Source organism: Anser cygnoides, chromosome 2, assembly GCF_040182565.1.
Source record: "Anser cygnoides isolate HZ-2024a breed goose chromosome 2, Taihu_goose_T2T_genome, whole genome shotgun sequence".
Classification (NCBI taxonomy): domain Eukaryota; kingdom Metazoa; phylum Chordata; class Aves; order Anseriformes; family Anatidae; genus Anser; species Anser cygnoides.
In genome coordinates, this window is record NC_089874.1 from 70,079,151 (window position 1) to 70,095,989 (window position 16,839).

The following is a 16,839-nucleotide window of genomic DNA, read 5'->3' on the forward strand; positions in this document are numbered from 1 at the left end:
GAAATAAAGAAAAAACAGAAGTCAGACAGCTGCAAAGCTTCTGGCAGGAGCTTTCAGGTACAGACTATGTTTGTATGGGCTTCCCAGGGCGAAAGAAACAGCCTGCGCCCTGTCACGACAAAATATTCACCCCAACTGGGAAAAATGTAAATGATGCTGAAGTGATAATGAGCACTCAAGTGGATTTCTTCCTGAAATGAGTCACAGCTGCTGTCAAAGCTCCATCAGTTTGATTGCTATAGCAGGGCGAGGGGAAAGCTCAGGAAGGCCACATGAAAGCCTTTGCTGTGGCAGAGGTGTCCCACCAAGCCCAGGCAGAAGCCCAGCACTGCAGTGGGAGCATCCTCCCCATCCAGCTGGGACCAGGACTTCCACCTGCCTCCTCGAGGGAGGAGAAGCAAAGCAGACCCTCCGAACACACACAGGCCATTACATTAGAGTGCATTGCTCTTGGCCATGTTTGTGTCTTCATGACTAACTTGACTGTTTTTCCACTAGAAGGCATTACAGGGACCAGGGCGAGTAGGCTGGAGAGGAGACAGATGGTATTTTCTCTCTAATTTTGGTGTTTGAGAAACAGAATTTGCACAGTTTGTTCCTCAGTCAACCCTTACTTTCAGGATAAAAACTGTTACCTGCCAGAACGTGAATGGTTCTGAAACATGCGAAAAAAAAAAAAAAAAAAAAAAAAGGAGGGTGGGGGTGAGGAGGGGAGCTTTCATCTTAAAGAGCTACCAAATTTGCATTCCTGAGGTCTGATGCTATGGTTATTAATCAAATGCTTTGGGGATATTAAAGGCTCTCTCTCTCACTAATACTGAATGCAATCGTCCTTTTTTTTTCCTGAAGATTTCCCAACAGATCTTTAAAGTCTTGGAGCTCCTTTCATTCTTAATATGCACCTTGATTATCTTGTATCTGCAGAGTTCTTTATACCTAGACTTTAATATCTTCCTCTTTCCAGCAGATCTCTTCTTCCTTCAGCTGGGGCTCCCTTTCAGGTAACTGTCATTACCTAATTTGCCCCTTTTTATTAATACTTGCCCTCAGAAGATCAGTTATGTTCTCTACTGGCCTGGGGAAGGCCAGGAATTTCAAAAGCCAGCCTGACATCTGCTTTGCCCATGCTCTGATAACTTACAGAGTGTTACCCTGCCATGGGAACCTGCAGTGTAAGTAAAAGCCCGAGCTGCAATTAAATGAAATCTCCTGCTCTAATCAGTGTGACCAAATGACTTTATGTTGCACATTCCCATCTTCCTGCCTGTACTGAGAGATGAACAAGGAGCATGTGAGAGTCATGAGGTGTGTGGGCAACTCATGTGCAGGATGAGACTTTTCAGTTCCTTCCTGGACAGAACAAGCTAATTTCTACATTAGGAACATTTTTAGGAATGAATGCTGCAGGGCAAACATGAAGTAGTACATTGTGTCAAAGTGACAGAAGGATGAATTCCCATAAGACCTGAGAAAGTCACCAACAAACCTTTGGAAATGGTGGACGAGAAGATAAATGTTGCTTTACATATGCAGAACACAGGCTCCTGGCAAATCATTTTTGCTCAAGGAGTGCCTGAAGCTGCAGCTGAATGGAGACAGGAACCCGTGGCCTGCTCGGACCATTTTCCTCTTGCTGTCCCTCATGAGCACACATGCACATACATTGTCTTAATTAAACATCTCCAAAATCAAAACTCAAAGCATTCTTTTCTTTCCCACCCTGCTTCCAGCAACTGCCACTCACTCCGCTTAAGGTGTAAATAGGTCAGGTGTTTCCATGGCCACAGTGAACCAGATAAGCAGTTAGGGTTCAGCAAGCGATGTGGATTTTTTAATTGTTCCAGTGCCAGGTAGCACAAAGTGAGCGGCACCACGCTGACAGTGCCTAACTATCTACTCTTGCTGCAGTGCTGCTCGTCAGCAACTTGATAGCTGGCACTGCCCCTTCCCCCTCAAAACTGTTATCTTCTACAAGCTTCAACAGGCAGCTCCCCTCATGGAGTAGCGCTGATGAAAAGTACTTTTCGCACGGGAAATGTCTCTTCGCATCGCCACTGCAAGTACTAATTGCTGGTTCCAGTGAGGCATTGAACCTATTCGCACAAGGTGTAATTAAATTGTGACTCACTGCCACAGGGTGTTGTAGAGGCCAAAAGTGTAAAATAAACCTAAAAGCATAGGCAAATTCAAGAGGGGCACGTCTAACAAACACGATGGTTGGGATGCCACACCTCTCAGGAAGCTCCTAAACTCCTCAATGCCCAAAGGTGAGGAACTGTAGCATGGAGAGGACTTTTTTGTACATGCCCCATCTCTTTCCCTGAGTCCCGACTGTTTGTCAAGAACCTAAGCTAGATGAATCTCCTCACTCTGCAATAAAAAAAAAAAAAAACGAAAATTTGGGATGAACAGTGGAGCTGATGGCTCTGAATCTGAACTGTGCAGAGATTCTTTTGACCTCAGTTGATGACCTGGAGCAAAACAGGCAGGACCTGTGCTGCACTTGACCAGTTGTAACAAGGCATTTTCTGATTTCTGTTTTTTTGCCACTTGGTGAACCACCTGGTTACTATGGCACCGATCAGTTTTGACTCAGTGAAAAGCACAAGATCTTTCACACATCACAGACTGAGTTATCTGTCAATAAAGTTGGTTATTTAAGACTGATTTTTCTTCCTTTCCAGGGGCCAGATGTGAGGATGTTTACTCTGGCTAGTGTTGCTCATTGAAAGCTCTGGCTGGAAAATTTTGTCTCATAACCTGCCACCAAAACCATCCCTGTCTCTGCTGTGACATTCTGTGAAGCCTCCTTGTAATGCAGAAGATTTTATGAGGAGACAGGGCAAGTCAGAGAGGGAGGGCCCATGTCGAGAGCTCCTCTCTCCTGTAACCAGACACAGCTAGGGAACCAGCCCAAACCCCCACAGAATAAGCCCAAGCTTTCCTGACAGACTTCTGCTATAATCTTCTCCAGATACAAACTCTAAACAAATCACCTTCACTACAATTCCCTGCTTTTGGCAGTCAGGCTCACTGAAGACCATCAGGACACTGACTGTACCACTCGAGCTGTGCTGAAGCCAACAAAACTCTTCATATCTGCTCATTTGCCTTACCAAGCTGGGGCCCGAAACTCTTGGCGCTGTGTGCTGCTGACACCATCATCACAAACAACTGGTGCTAGCCAAAGCAACCGCTCTTGCTCCTACTCACGTCTTCTTCTCCTCACACAGCCAATGGGGCCTTAAATTCAGGGTGTTGGTGAGGGCCTGACACACCGCTGGGAGAGTAATAACCAGCTCTGCCCAATCCCAACTTTCCCCAACTACTTGGCTTGACACTGTTCTTATATCTCTGGTGCCTAGAAGTGTGAAAATGGAAAAAAGATTTTAATTTCATGGCAAAATTATTCAAGCTGAATCGTTACATGAGGCTTTGTATTTAGCCAATCTCTCTCAGAAATCTGATAAATATACGTTCCCAGTTTGAAAATATTGATTTTTTTCCCTCCTTTATAATTTTTTCTTGAGTGAAATTAGAATCGGGAGAGATTTTCTTATTTAACAGCATCAGACCTGGTATATATACAAGTATATGAATAACATACAAGTATACCATGTCACAACAAGTAAGCTTTACTTATTCACTGGCCTTAGCAATGTCTACGCAGCTCTGGGAATAGTGTGGTGTTGTTTCAGCTCATTACTGCGCTGTCAGCAAAAGCAGAGCAGTAGGGTTGAAATTCTACGCCAGATATGTGCGTGCTGTTTGGAGCCTGCAGTGGGGAGCAATATTTTCCTAGTCCCTCCATAATGACCTCCCTTTTGCAGTCACTGATGGGTGGCTGTAAACACAGTTCTTCGAAAAGTCAAAGAGGACGCAGTGTGAGTGACAGCATATCTAATGCTCCCCTCTAAGTTTTTCTCTGATCTCCAACAAAATGCTTCACTGAGGATTACTCATCTATAAAGTAGGAATAACCATATTCACAACCACTTTGTAAAGCATGTAAAATCTACAAATAAAAAGAACAATAGCAGAACAGATCAAACTACTGCTATTAGTTAGCTGTCTTCTAGGGAAAGTTTCTTTACCTCTTAACAGATTCTCAAATTAAGATAAACATGATGTTGGAACTGACATATTACATATGTAATTATCTACTTCTCCAACATACATTTCTTCCAGCCCCTTTTATTCTCCTAAGTAAAAGTTGGTAGGCTTGCTTACCAACCAGACTTAACCCTATTAGAGTTATCTGTAACAAACCAGCTAACTGATCATTAAAAATATGGGGCTTAGGGGCCAACAGATTAATGAAGAAGGAACATAATGCAATAGTATGGAAACTACATTACAGGATTTAACATCATATATGCCAGTAGTTGGAAAATCCTGTATTTTCCAAAATAGGGCTTCCAAAAGCCCTCGCTTTCTAAATGCTGGAACTCAGTAGGTCTGTATAGCAACTGCTGGGCCTTTGCCTAATATCATAAATCAAATCATAGGTCACTACATGCCTATTTCAAAATAATCCTCTGTGCATGCCAAGTCCCAGAAACCCTTAGCATGGCTAAGAAAATAGGATAAATAAAATCAGGAGCACAAGAAAGCAGTGAAATTACAAAGTTTCTAAAATCACAGCTTCTAAAACTCTGATACAAATGTACGATAGCACATGAACTATGTCATTTAACTTCAGTGGTGATTTTATAAATGCTAACTCTCTCAGACAGTCCTATTAGTCCCATTGCACACACTAGCACCCCATCTGGCAGTGGACATGAAATACTCCCCTGGCCCCTCCTTTATGCATTAATACTGGACAGCTGTCATTTCATGGAGTGAGTTAAAAACCCTGCAGAAAATATTTTAAAACACATTGTACTTAAACATTCAAGCTATGCAGATAATTTTAGCAATCTCATTTCCTGACTGCTCACTAACCCTCAGATGTATTTTTTTTAATCACTATGAAATTTCTAAAGCATTGCTTAGGTGTTTATAATGAAAACACAAAGTGGATATTTTTTTCACTTATTTCAGGAGTCTGTTGGTAAGACTTAGCTTCTTTGAAGCTACCTCAAAATGTTAGAAACATAGCCAGTGTATTCTCCCCACTCCTTTTTTTTCTTCTTTTTAAACCAAGAGTTGCTAATTTATTTCTTGAGAAATCTCTTTTAAATTACCAAATCAATTAATAGATTTCTTAATCAAAGTCTTTATTAATTTTGTAACGATGCATCCAGATAATATTTATTTATCTACCAAAAACTAATTTGGAAAGCCTACCCAACTAGCCATTACAGCAATAGCAATAGAGGTCTGTTTACTTGTATTCAAATAAAAATGAGCAGATGAGAAAAAATCATACAAAAATGAAAAAAATATATGGAAAATGATAAACAGGAACACTTGGAAACTTAAGGGCAAAAGTCGAGTCTGTGGCCCTTGATTTATTACCATGTATCATATATAATGAGCCTATGCCTAGGGCAAACTGTCTGATTGTCCCCATCTTCCTGGCAGCTCTGACAGTAACTGCAAGAAAAGAAGGTGTTATAACCACAAATACAACAGAGGGGCCTCAGCCCTAGACGGTGACATTAGACAAGCCGCAAGGGAAGTTGTTTTGTAATCTTAGCTATGACAACTGAGAACGTACAGCTGAAGGAATACTTGACTTGGGTCTGGATCAGCCTTAGATTACACCAACTGCATGCAGCAAACAGTTTTATTCATGCCTGGTTATTACGAGCCTCTGACTCCCTACCTTTTTTCCCTCAGAGAAAGAAAATCAGAAAGCATTTTTGCTGCAGCACTGCCTGGAGAATCTGTAGCAACATGAGCTTATTTATTACCCATCACTTCTAACCAAACATTTTCTACTGTGTCACAGAATCACAGAATCACAGATTCGTCTAGGTTGGAAGAGACCTCCAAGATTATCTAGTCCAACCTCTGACCTAACACTAACAAGTCCTCCACTAAACCATATCACTAAGGGCTACATCTAAACGTCTTTTAAAGACCTCCAGGGATGGTGACTCAACCACTTCCCTGGGCAGCCCATTCCAATGCCTAACAACCCTTTCAGTAACGAAGTTCTTCCTAACATCCAACCTAAACCTCCCCTGGCGCAACTTTAGCCCATTCCCCCTCGTCCTGTCACCAGGCACGTGGGAGAATAGACCAACCCCCACCTCTCTACAGCCTCCTTTAAGGTACCTGTAGAGAGCAATGAGGTCTCCCCTGAGCCTCCTCTTCTCCAGGCTGAACAACCCCAGCTCCCTCAGCCGCTCCTCGTAAGACTTGTTCTCCAGACCCCTCACCAGCTTCGTTGCCCTTCTCTGGACTCTCTCGAGCACCTCCATGTCCTTCTTGTAGCGACGGGCCCAAGACTGAACACAGTACTCAAGATGCAGCCTCACCAGAGCCGAGTACAGGGGGACAATCACCTCCCTAAACCTGATGGCCACACTGCTTCTTATACAGTCCAGGATGCTGTTGGCCTTCTTGGCCACCTGAGCACACTGCTGGCTCATATTCAGCTGCCTATCAACCAGTACTCCCAGGTCCTTCTCTGCCAGGCAGCTTTCCAACCACTCATCTCCCAGGCTGTAGCGCTGCCTGGGGTTGTTACACCCCAGATGCAGGACCCGGCACTTGGCCTTGTTGAACTTCATGCAGTTGACCTCAGCCCATCGCTCCAGCCTATCCAGATCCTCCCGCAGAGCCTTCCTTCCCTCGAGCAGATCGACACACATACCTAACTTGGTGTCCTCTGCAAACTTACTGAGGGTGCACTCGATCCCCTCATCCAGGTCATCGATAAAGATATTAAAGATATTAAAGATATTAAAGATATTAAAGATATTAAAGATATTAAAGATATTAAAGATATTAAAGAGGACTGGCCCCAGCACTGAGTCAGACCAACCATTTATTATATCATTTCTCTGTGAGCTCTCAACTTCATCCATCACTGGTATTCACCTACCCTGCTCAAGCTCTAGGCTTTTGTACTGCGCGGCGATCTGCAAGCGTGATTGCCAGGGGCCTGCTGCTGTTTTCCATCTCGTCACTCTGCTGTTACCACTTGGCCTGCCTGGAGGTGCATGAGTGTGGTTAAAAGGTTCAAAGGGGCACCTTCCTTATGAGCCTTGCCACCAACATCCCTTTAAGGTAGGAAACATGAACCTGCCTGCTTTGTAAACAAATCACTTTCTCCTTCCTTTAAGAAGAAACGTATGTAACGGATTTTTCCTTCTCTGGTAAGAGCCATGCTACCTTCACGACCTCCTCTCCACACATACCTACTAACACCTTTGGCCTGAGGGGCGGGTTGCATAGATTTTTATCTAACCTTTCTTAACTGCTGTGGGGAAGAGTTGGGAGTGTAAGAAAAGGTGCAGTTGCTACTGTAGCAGCAAGGGAGAGATGTCTGAATTAGCTAGGAAAATAACAAGGAAAGTCCAGCATTAGGTAGATCTGACTGTATTCAAGACAAGCTATTTAAAGGGATAAAGGGAATCAGTCATAGTGAGAGCACGCTATCATTGTCCTAGTTTGCTAGTGAAAGTTGCTCATAACAAGTGAGACAAGAACAGGAGGCACCTAGACAGCAACGGATTCACCTCCAGGTGGGCTCATCCCCCTCAAACCTCCCCAAAGGATGAATTATGTAATCTACTTGAGTGCCTCTACAGCTTCCATTAAGATTGTTCATGCATTCTTATTCCTACGTTTCCAGTAATTTCCCCTCCCTCTTCTGCTTTTTAGGAGGTGTGAGTTTGTAAACAAAACACAACTGTAGCTGCAAATAAACTTGTCTGAAAATTGCCTTCACTCTGGGGAACACCTGGTGGAAAATTTGTCCCAGTCTTCTCTTCCCAGTCTCTCTGCCAAACAGCCTTTTGCTTTTTATCTCTAGACCCTGGTGAGGAGCAGACATCATCAGATTTTCTGTGACAGAAAGGGAAAGAAGTGCTCCTTTACAAATCCACAGAAGCGCAGGACTGTCAACATATGACCAAGGGATACCTTGCTTGCATGCTTGGCTATCATCAGCCTCATCAGCAGTGGTGTTGATCCTCATCATGATCCTAAGAAGGTTGAAGTTAAGAGTAGCCAGCCCATGCTTTTGTATGTTATGCAAGTCACACTCTTAAATGCACACATGTACATACTCCTATGCCCTAGAATATATATATAGATGTTTCTAACAGTTGATGAAGCAAAACGGATCATCTTCCTCAGTACCTCAATGTGCATATTATTATAGTATGTTCTTCTATTTCCTTATCACCAAGTTAAAATAATTTGACCAGGTGATGTGTTTACAGTACCAGAGGGGATTCCTATGCTGCTTAGAAAAGTAATTGGATTTTCTCATAATGTTGCAGTGATATTACAAGCTAAATACCCAAGAAATTACTAGATTATGATGGCAGGGTAAATTATGAGTGTAATGTACTACATAATGTAATACAGGAGCCCATAAACCCATAATGTCAGTTTCCTATGAAACTGATGCATAATTTTAATAAAATAATAAAAAAAGAATTGTGCAGATACAGCAATGACTGCATGACCTGCCTGGTTATGAAAGGTCAATTGTAAAACTTATTTGGATATGCCTTCTAACTTCTATCCAAGATCAGCAATGTTTGTGCAAAACAGGAGAAGCATTTTACTCTTCTCAAACTTCTGCAATTCTGATCATTTTTTGTTGTTGTTTTGTTTTGTTTTTAATCATTATGGGAAAAACATAAACAATTAAATGTGCTGCCCTATATCCTGGATTTTCTGATCTACTGTGTCCCCAGCACCACTGGAGATTCACATTACTTGTTCTTTCCTAGGTGGATGCAAGATACTTTGTAAGGCAATAGAGCTGGCTTTCCAGGGACCTAGACTGCTACTATCTTGCAGAAGTTTACTGGCAGTGAAATACACTTGCATCTAAAAAATGGCATCAAATTTGCAAATCGCCTGTCTTTGAGCTGCTTGGAAAGATGCTTTCAAAGTTGCAAGTAAATGACTTTCAAAGGGAGATGGCCATGTATTCTCTCTGTGCCCTTGACAAGCCTCCCATCAGCAATATGCCAGCACTCAGCACTGGCCCAATCCTGCCTAGCAGCTCCTGCATTTCTGAAGCACTAGTTTGGGGTACAACAAATTCTTCTTTGCATATTAAAATATGGGCAACAGAAACCAGGGTGGGTGGGCAGTGGGAAGCAGAGAGGGAGCTGGCGAAAGTCTTGGCTGGAAGCATGAGCCAAGGCATAAGAGATGTATGGGATTACCGTAGTTTACATAGTGTCCTCGTTGCCATACCACCACGTCAAGTCCCCAGCACAGTGCTGGCTGTGGAGAGGTCACGAGCAGCAGGACAGTAATATTATTACAGTAGCACAGTGTCCTCAGTCAGAGGTCGTGGCCCAGGAAGGATCCCACAGACCCCCAAGAAGTCCTTGTGGTTTCTGCAGCAGAGAGCCTCAGGCGGGCTTTCAGACAGGACCCACCACACAATTGTCACAAGCAGCACTGAGGAAAGGCAGTTTCTCTTTGTCTGGTCAAGACAATGCTAAAATTTTAACAACCTCAGACAGAAACCTGTCCTGGAAATAAATTTCCTAGACTGTGCCTAGAGGCACCTGCCACATGTGGAGTTAGTATCTTCCTCATCAGTTCCACACTGTTTCTTTGGCCCAGATAGCACTTATTTAGTTTTCCACAACTTCCCAGCAAATTGTTTCACCACTACCCGTGTATGGAACTGGTGAGGAGAACACTGAACCAGAGCCTTCCAAGTCAAGGGAGAAATTGCCACTGTTTTCAGTGTGTCTTGCATCAATCTAGCTCTCTAGGAACACCGCTGGAGCTGACCTTCTGCTGTTGGCCATGCACCTATTCAGAGCAGAACTCACTGGTTTTCAGAGGTGACTTTCTTAACGCTTTGTGCTTTAATTTAGAAAAAGCAGCAGTATATGACTTCCAGCATGCAGCAGGCTATCACACTGCACACAGAGCCTGCTCAACTCCACGAGCAAATCTGCATCATGCCACACACGACCATGCATTTAGGTGCCATGCAAGTGCATGCACATGTGCAGGATCATTGGGGAGAGCCACGCAGCGGCACATCGATCTCTTCTGGTCTGCCTGCTGGCCCTGCTTCGCATCGCACAGTCAAGAGGAGAGGGTCACACAGAGGCAACAGGTACCAGAAATGGTCCTGTGAAGCACTACAAGCCTTTTGGCTCCCCCCTCTTCTCTAAGTAAATGCCACCTTGACATTGTGCTGTTTTTACCACAAGAAGCTGATGTTACTCTTTCAAAAAGAAAAGAAAACGCCAGGAGACAGTAGACTTGAGACCCTATCCCTGAGCAGGCAGATCTGATACTTTCAGAGCACAGCAGCAGCGCTTCTCCCCTCCCCGCAAGTGCAGTCAGCACATTCGATTTCTTTTTCTATATCTCTCCCATGTTTATTATTAAAACACGTCAGTGCTATCTAATCGCCATTGGAATTGAAAGTAATTTTGCACAGGAGCATTCTAAACTTAGAGAACACCGATTAAAATTAATGCAAAAAACCACAAAGTGCTCATGTTTTGCTGTGTTGGAAAGAAACCAGGGCCAACACATGAGCAAACTCAGCCCATATCTGCTCATCAGCACTGCTGATAGTTGACTTTTTTTTTTTTTTCCTGTCTCCCTCCTCTGAGAGCAGTTGGAGCTGTGCTAAGGCCTTCTCCTTACCCTGTCCACTGAGCAGCAGCGGTTGCATCCAGACTCTCTGGGCTTTCCCCACCGCAAGGCTGATGGCTCTGCTGCTTCCAGGGTGCCTGCCGCCCCGCTCCACGTCCTGTGGACAGCTGAGGCAGCCGGGGGGGCCGTGGCATGGCGGCAAGGGGACGCGGCCCTTCCTGATATAATGGGAAGGCCAGTGCCAGCGTCGGCACTGGACTGGGCTGGATTCCAGTGCCGCGGCCCTCCTGCACCTGTTGTGGGGCTCAAACCATGACAATCAGCTGTGCAGCTAATATTAGCCGGGGCAGGAGCGCAATCCAACCACAAAGCAGCTCGTGGGGAAATAACTGTCCCTCTCTGCCTTTAATTAAAGGGAAAACACAAATGAGTGAAGTGTGGGCAGTGCCACCAGCCGGGGAATCTGGGTGGAAGCCCAAGAACCCTGAGTGGTCCTTTCCAGTTCATCACCTCAGCCGAATTTTCCCTCCAGCAGTGGTTTTGGCCCTTCCAAAATTGCCAGCCACAGATAGATTTGGGAGCATTTGCATTTGCTGCCTCTCCTGTCTCAGCACTGAGATCTCTGGTCCTCAGGACCTGCGGGCAAACCTGGGCCCCACACCATCTTGTTACCTGATGGCAGGCTCTCACAGGGAAAGCACACAGACACACAGTGCTGTTGCATGCAGTGAGAAGGTACAATAAGCCAGTGCTCTAAGTGGCGCATAAAAGCCAAAATCAAGAAAACTTTCTCACCCCGCATAACCTGCAGTGTTAACATAGCCTGTTAATGTCCTACCTAAAATAAAACACCCACAGTGTTGGGCCACTTCTCTTTTCTAAAGGAATTTTTGCAGCATTCGATTTCCTCTGCTCCCCAGGCATCACAGGGGACTCCGAGCACTGGGGGCAGCAATAACAGCATGTACTGCTGCATCGATAAGCACCAGAGAGCAGCTTAAATACGAACGTGAGCTCCAGCTCCAAATTCTCTGACTGAGCAGCAGATCTTCCACAGTCCTTGCTGTGAGCTTTTCTTGATGCATCCATTTTGCTTGCCTACAATGACTCCATTCAGGATGAAAGAGCTGCAAGACCCCTCTTTCTGCAAAACCTATCAGAAGGGATGAGATCCAATGGTGGCAGCATTTGTGGAGAAATATAGGTGGGGAAACTATCGTACTAGTTTGGGAAAGGTGCAAAGCCTTACTGTGGGGTTCGTGTTGGTTGGATTGTTATTTTAAACTATGTCAGGAAACAGATGGTGCCTCTTCGAAAAATGTGATTGCAAGCTAAAATTAAAAAATATACCAGAAGCACTTGTGAAACTGTAGGAGAATTAAAGGAACGAATACCAAAAGTAAACACTGAGAGACTTCGTCTTCTTCAGAAGAACGCTGCCACAGTCTGAGAAAGATGAAATTAAACTGGATGTTTCCACTTCTGTAAAATGTGGGAGGCTCCCTAGACAGCTAAATTGGAAAACGTGACACAGCTGAATCCCTACGTTCCCCTTGCATCCTCTGAGTAACCCCTTTGATCCCTGGGGAAAAAAAGAACTCGATTAATTTTCACAGCCAAATCTCTTTTTGATAGCAGCATAGAGATCGGGCCAAGATTTGGGCAGGTTCTCTTTTTCCCTTAGAGCTCTGTTGTTTGTTTACCCAGCTGAGTCTAGATGGTCTCACAAGACTGCAATAGCCAAATATTCTCTACCCTGACTAACCATTCAAATCGTTCCATTAAAAAAAAAAAAAAATCATTTTGCCAGAATATCTATCTTTAGACTAAAGACTAAATCGTCACAACATATTTAGCATTTAAAGCTTTCAAATAGCATTAGGTAAATTTGGACAATTCTCTTTGCATTTTACAGCCTTTCAGAGATGAGATGTCAAGTGATGAGAGCTACATAACCCAACTTTCTAGAGAACGAGCATTTCTCTTAAGGAATGTGGATTCAAATCAACTTCTTGCAACCCTTATAGTACATACCAAACTGGAACATGGGAAGACTGGTTTGTCCTGATGTGACAGAAGCTGTTAAGTAACCACAGGCAGCCACCTATATAAACAATTATCTTTGATTTTTCTTTGTTTTGTTCAGTTTCTTTCAAAGGCATTAAGCTGACTGAGGAAGAAAATTATAGCTTTCCTTAAAAGAAGAAAGCATCAGACATCAATTTAATGAAGGATATTTGTTGCTGAGGCACGGGTAGCATATCCATTTCAGGAAATACTTTAGCATGTCTTTAGCTAGGCTTCCCATTGCAAACAGCTTAAGACCAAGTGAAGACGGAAGCTAGTCACAAAGCTTGAGGGATGGTAAGACACTATCTCACCTCTGGGTGCACTGGGATTTAGCTGTCTGCTTTGGGCTTGTACTGTATATGGGGCAATATGCCAATGCATGTCATAAGAAGGTAAACATGTCAGAACAAAAAATTTGACATGCAAAACCGTATTCTCCAAGAGAGGTCTAATAAATAATAGATTCAAGAAACTACTTCTTCCTGTTTCATCTCTGTTTCCAGCCCTCAGCTCTTGGGTCTAGCAGCAAGCCAAACATTCCTGCAGGCACAGCCTGTCCCCTTACAGCCACCATCTCACTGCAATTTGAGAACGTGAGCACAGCTGGTATTATCACTCAATAATGCGCAAGCACTATGAAACAAGCTACTTGGGCTCTGGCATCAGGCTAAAGTTGGACCTGCTCCTGTAGATGTACCTGCATGTAAATCTCCCAAGAGATTTTACTCTATCTTTGAGTTTTCTCACATATATTTTGATTTTTTTTTTAAATTATTATTATTTTTAATGGTATCAAAACTTCTCTAGGGAATGTATGGTCTCCTATGATGTTGTCAGCCCGGCTTGCTATGCACTATCAATGCAAACAATATTACAATAGTAAGAGGAAAAGCATTTTTCAGTACAGCCTCTCCAATTCCTGTACTGTTCCACTTTGAAACCTATGCCCAAGGATATGAGACAATAAAAATAGATCGGGTCAGATCCACAAGAGTTAGACACTCATAAGCCACACTTGGCTTCTGTCTCATCGTGGAGGTACCCCAGGTTTTTGCTACAAGTGTCCAAATACCTGTAGTTTGGCATACTCAGTTGCACTTTATCCTAGTAGCACTAAACAGGTAGGTAAGTAGTTTATATTGAAGATGAGGCCAATCTACACTACATCTTATGTAGTTATCTCTCTTCTTTCTTTTGCCAAACCACCTGGTGGTTAGTATACGGGGGGTGGGGGGTGCGTGTGTGTGGAAGTTAATTTCCCTTCCCTGTCTGAAGGGAATTGAACCCAACAAAAACCTGCACACACCACACTACAGCAACAGCACACTCTGAGGTAGATGTTTGCAAACTGTTGCTATTTTAGTAGAATAGATAAAATAAATTCTTATGAACAAGACAAAATCAATACTCAAGTTTCCAGCTTGTCTGTATGTACAATGGAATATTAACATATTTTGGCAACTGGACTTTAACTTGGCAGAATGCCTTAATTGTGAGGCATTTCCTAAGCAGTTACTACCTCAGAATCACAATTAATACAACTGCTGATAAGTGAATGCACAGAGATGAAGATACACAGGCAAAGAACAGATATAAAAACTGACATAAAATCTGGGGCCCACTAGACGAGAAAGAGGGTAGGTGTTGAGGAGCTAACACCAGGCTGCAACCCTGTTTGTGAATTGTGATGCAGCATGGGGGAAGAAATGATCCTATGGCCTCGCATCTTTGCTTTTCCAGACCAATTCAGCTTCGCCAATTGCATCTCAGCCACCAGGGACTTGTGCAACTTCTGCTGTTTGACAAGAACCTAGCTGTGCCAATGAGCTGACAAATCCAAAATGCCTCCCGCCCCCAGCCCCTGCTGTGTGCCAAATTGCTATGTGTGCACTTGTGCACCACTTAGGATCCATCTTCAGTAGCTGCCAAGTCCCCCCGTCACTCCAGCAGAAAGAAGCAAGTGGAGAGAGGGAAGGGAGGGGGGGCAGAGAAGCAGAGGGAGAGGGAACACGTGTGCACTTTGAAAGCCAACTTTTATTTTTAGAGACATGAAGTAATGCTTGAGCACAGCTTGTTTTCACCCCAAACAGAAGAGACTGCTCCCCAAAAGAAAAATATATATATATACACTAAGTTTTTAAAACCATCAGATGGCAGATCTGCTTGAGACAGGTGCTTTAAAGTGCCCTTGAATGATGTAAGAGCCTAAGAGAAGCAAGACAGAGAATTAAGAAGTCCTAATGAGCAGAGATGGGGGTGTTAAATTTTGCCAGCTGAGAGAAGAACATATAGCAGAGATGAGCAGAGGGAGCATGGAAGCAGAAGGGTGGTACAAGCTGCATCGACTTGACATGGGGTTGGCCATTGGCCTCAACATGTGACTGATACAAACTGCCAGTAAAGCCAAAGGGCCAAAGGAAGAGAAAAGGCAGAAAAGGGATCAGCCATCCACAGACCCTTTCCCCAGGGCTAATGGGATGTCACCTGGTCCTGTAGACAACTCATGCGGTGATGGAGTTGGCATTTGGAGTTGGCATTTGGTGACTCCAGGGGAGGCTGCACTTCCTTAGAAGTCTCTCATGTCTAGCTTGGACTTGGCTCCATGTGTAATGATTGGAGATTAAACATAAAATGTACATCTGAAATGCACCTAACAGGAAACAGGATTGTATTGCTGTTATAGGAATACATTTATCTAGGTTCTGGTTGCTTTTACATATGCATTGCTGTGCCTCATGCAAGGGAACATATTCAAAAAGAAGTTATTCTGAATGACTAGGAACAAGTTAGTATTTACTGACGTGAAGTATTTATTTCACGTCAAACATAGTTCAATCCTAGTTAATTCTCAGACTCAGAAAAACAAGTTTGAATGATTTCAAGGATGATTTGGGGGAACGTCAAGACTTTTCTGACTCTTCTTAAAAGAATGTGGATTTGAAAACAACACATATATGGAACACATCTCTCTGCAGTTGCTCTTCAGGCATTCATGTACTGCAATAATCTCTGTCTTTGTTCCTCTTTTGGTAACACAGAATGAGTTTCCCTAAGTCACGAGTGGAGAGCTGGTGCCCAGGACTAGCAGGGTAGCACAAATTTGGTTCTGCTGTGGAGACAGGCCCTGTGCAGCTCTACAGCCTGGCAGAGCATGCAGGTGAAATGCAAGTTGTTACGGACCCAGCTTTGAAGGGCAACTTTCATCTCCCATGTTTGTGCTGGGCTGCCGTCTGGCACAAATGGAGCAGAGCATCAGGAGCTTATTAAAGATGCTTGACTGGATGCATCATTATGGCTAGTGCTGCGATTCCTCTATTTATAAGCAAGATGTAGTCTCCTGAAATATAACCACTTCCAATATTTGTTATTATTTTGCTCACTACTAACCAGGAGAACAGAAAGATCTGCATGGAAATGAACAAGTCCATCTTTAGACGGCAGCCTGGGCTAGACCTCCCCAATGTCAGGAACCCTAAAAACACTCGGGGTACATATTCAGAGGAATCTTTTCACATTTTCAACCTCTCATTTGTGAAATGATATTACGCACAAATTTATCACTGTTAGAAGCTATTACCAAGTACAAATATCTTCCAGATGAAGAGCCTTCACATTTTCTCTCTAAAAATGCCAGTGGTTTTATATTCTTAGTGTTCACATTCATGTGTTGGTTAGCAACAGCATTTCTAGCTGCACTGAAACTGTCTTCACAATACAGGAAGGAGAACAACTTCAAGGCAGCATTGCCAGCCAGGCAAGCCATAATTATATTTCACTTACAGCTCCCTTCCACCCCCAAATTATGTATGAGGCTCATCCCATGATGCTGCCAGATCTACCCTTAACATCCCTTACCAGGGCCAACTCACATTTTATCACTGAGTTCTCCTATGAAAAAGCTTCCTACTTGCAAGCAAGAAGCAGAGCAAAAAAGATTATTACTGACTTTGATTCCTGTTTCTGATCTCTCACAATCATCTCACACTCTTTAGCTTGAGTGCCTCCGGTTTTGGGTGGAATAAAACATCCTCATCTCTCTAAAAATAATAATAA

The 16,839-nt window shown here is 43.6% G+C and overlaps 1 protein-coding gene across 3 annotated transcripts in view; it reads right to left on the reverse strand.

Annotated features, from left to right (window-relative positions):
• The window catches only part of ARPP21 (cAMP regulated phosphoprotein 21), a 202,625-nt gene extending 191,700 nt beyond the window's left edge, over window positions 1-10,925 (reverse strand). Inside the window, exon 1 of one of the 3 annotated variants that reach the window (XM_066992407.1) lies at window positions 10,768-10,925. The gene's annotated coding sequence lies outside the window, so the exon portion shown is untranslated. The remainder of the gene's footprint in view (window positions 1-10,767) is intronic. The other 2 variants (XM_066992411.1, XM_066992413.1) reach the window with 2 other exon arrangements.
• Window positions 10,926-16,839: the final 5,914 nt, after the last annotated feature.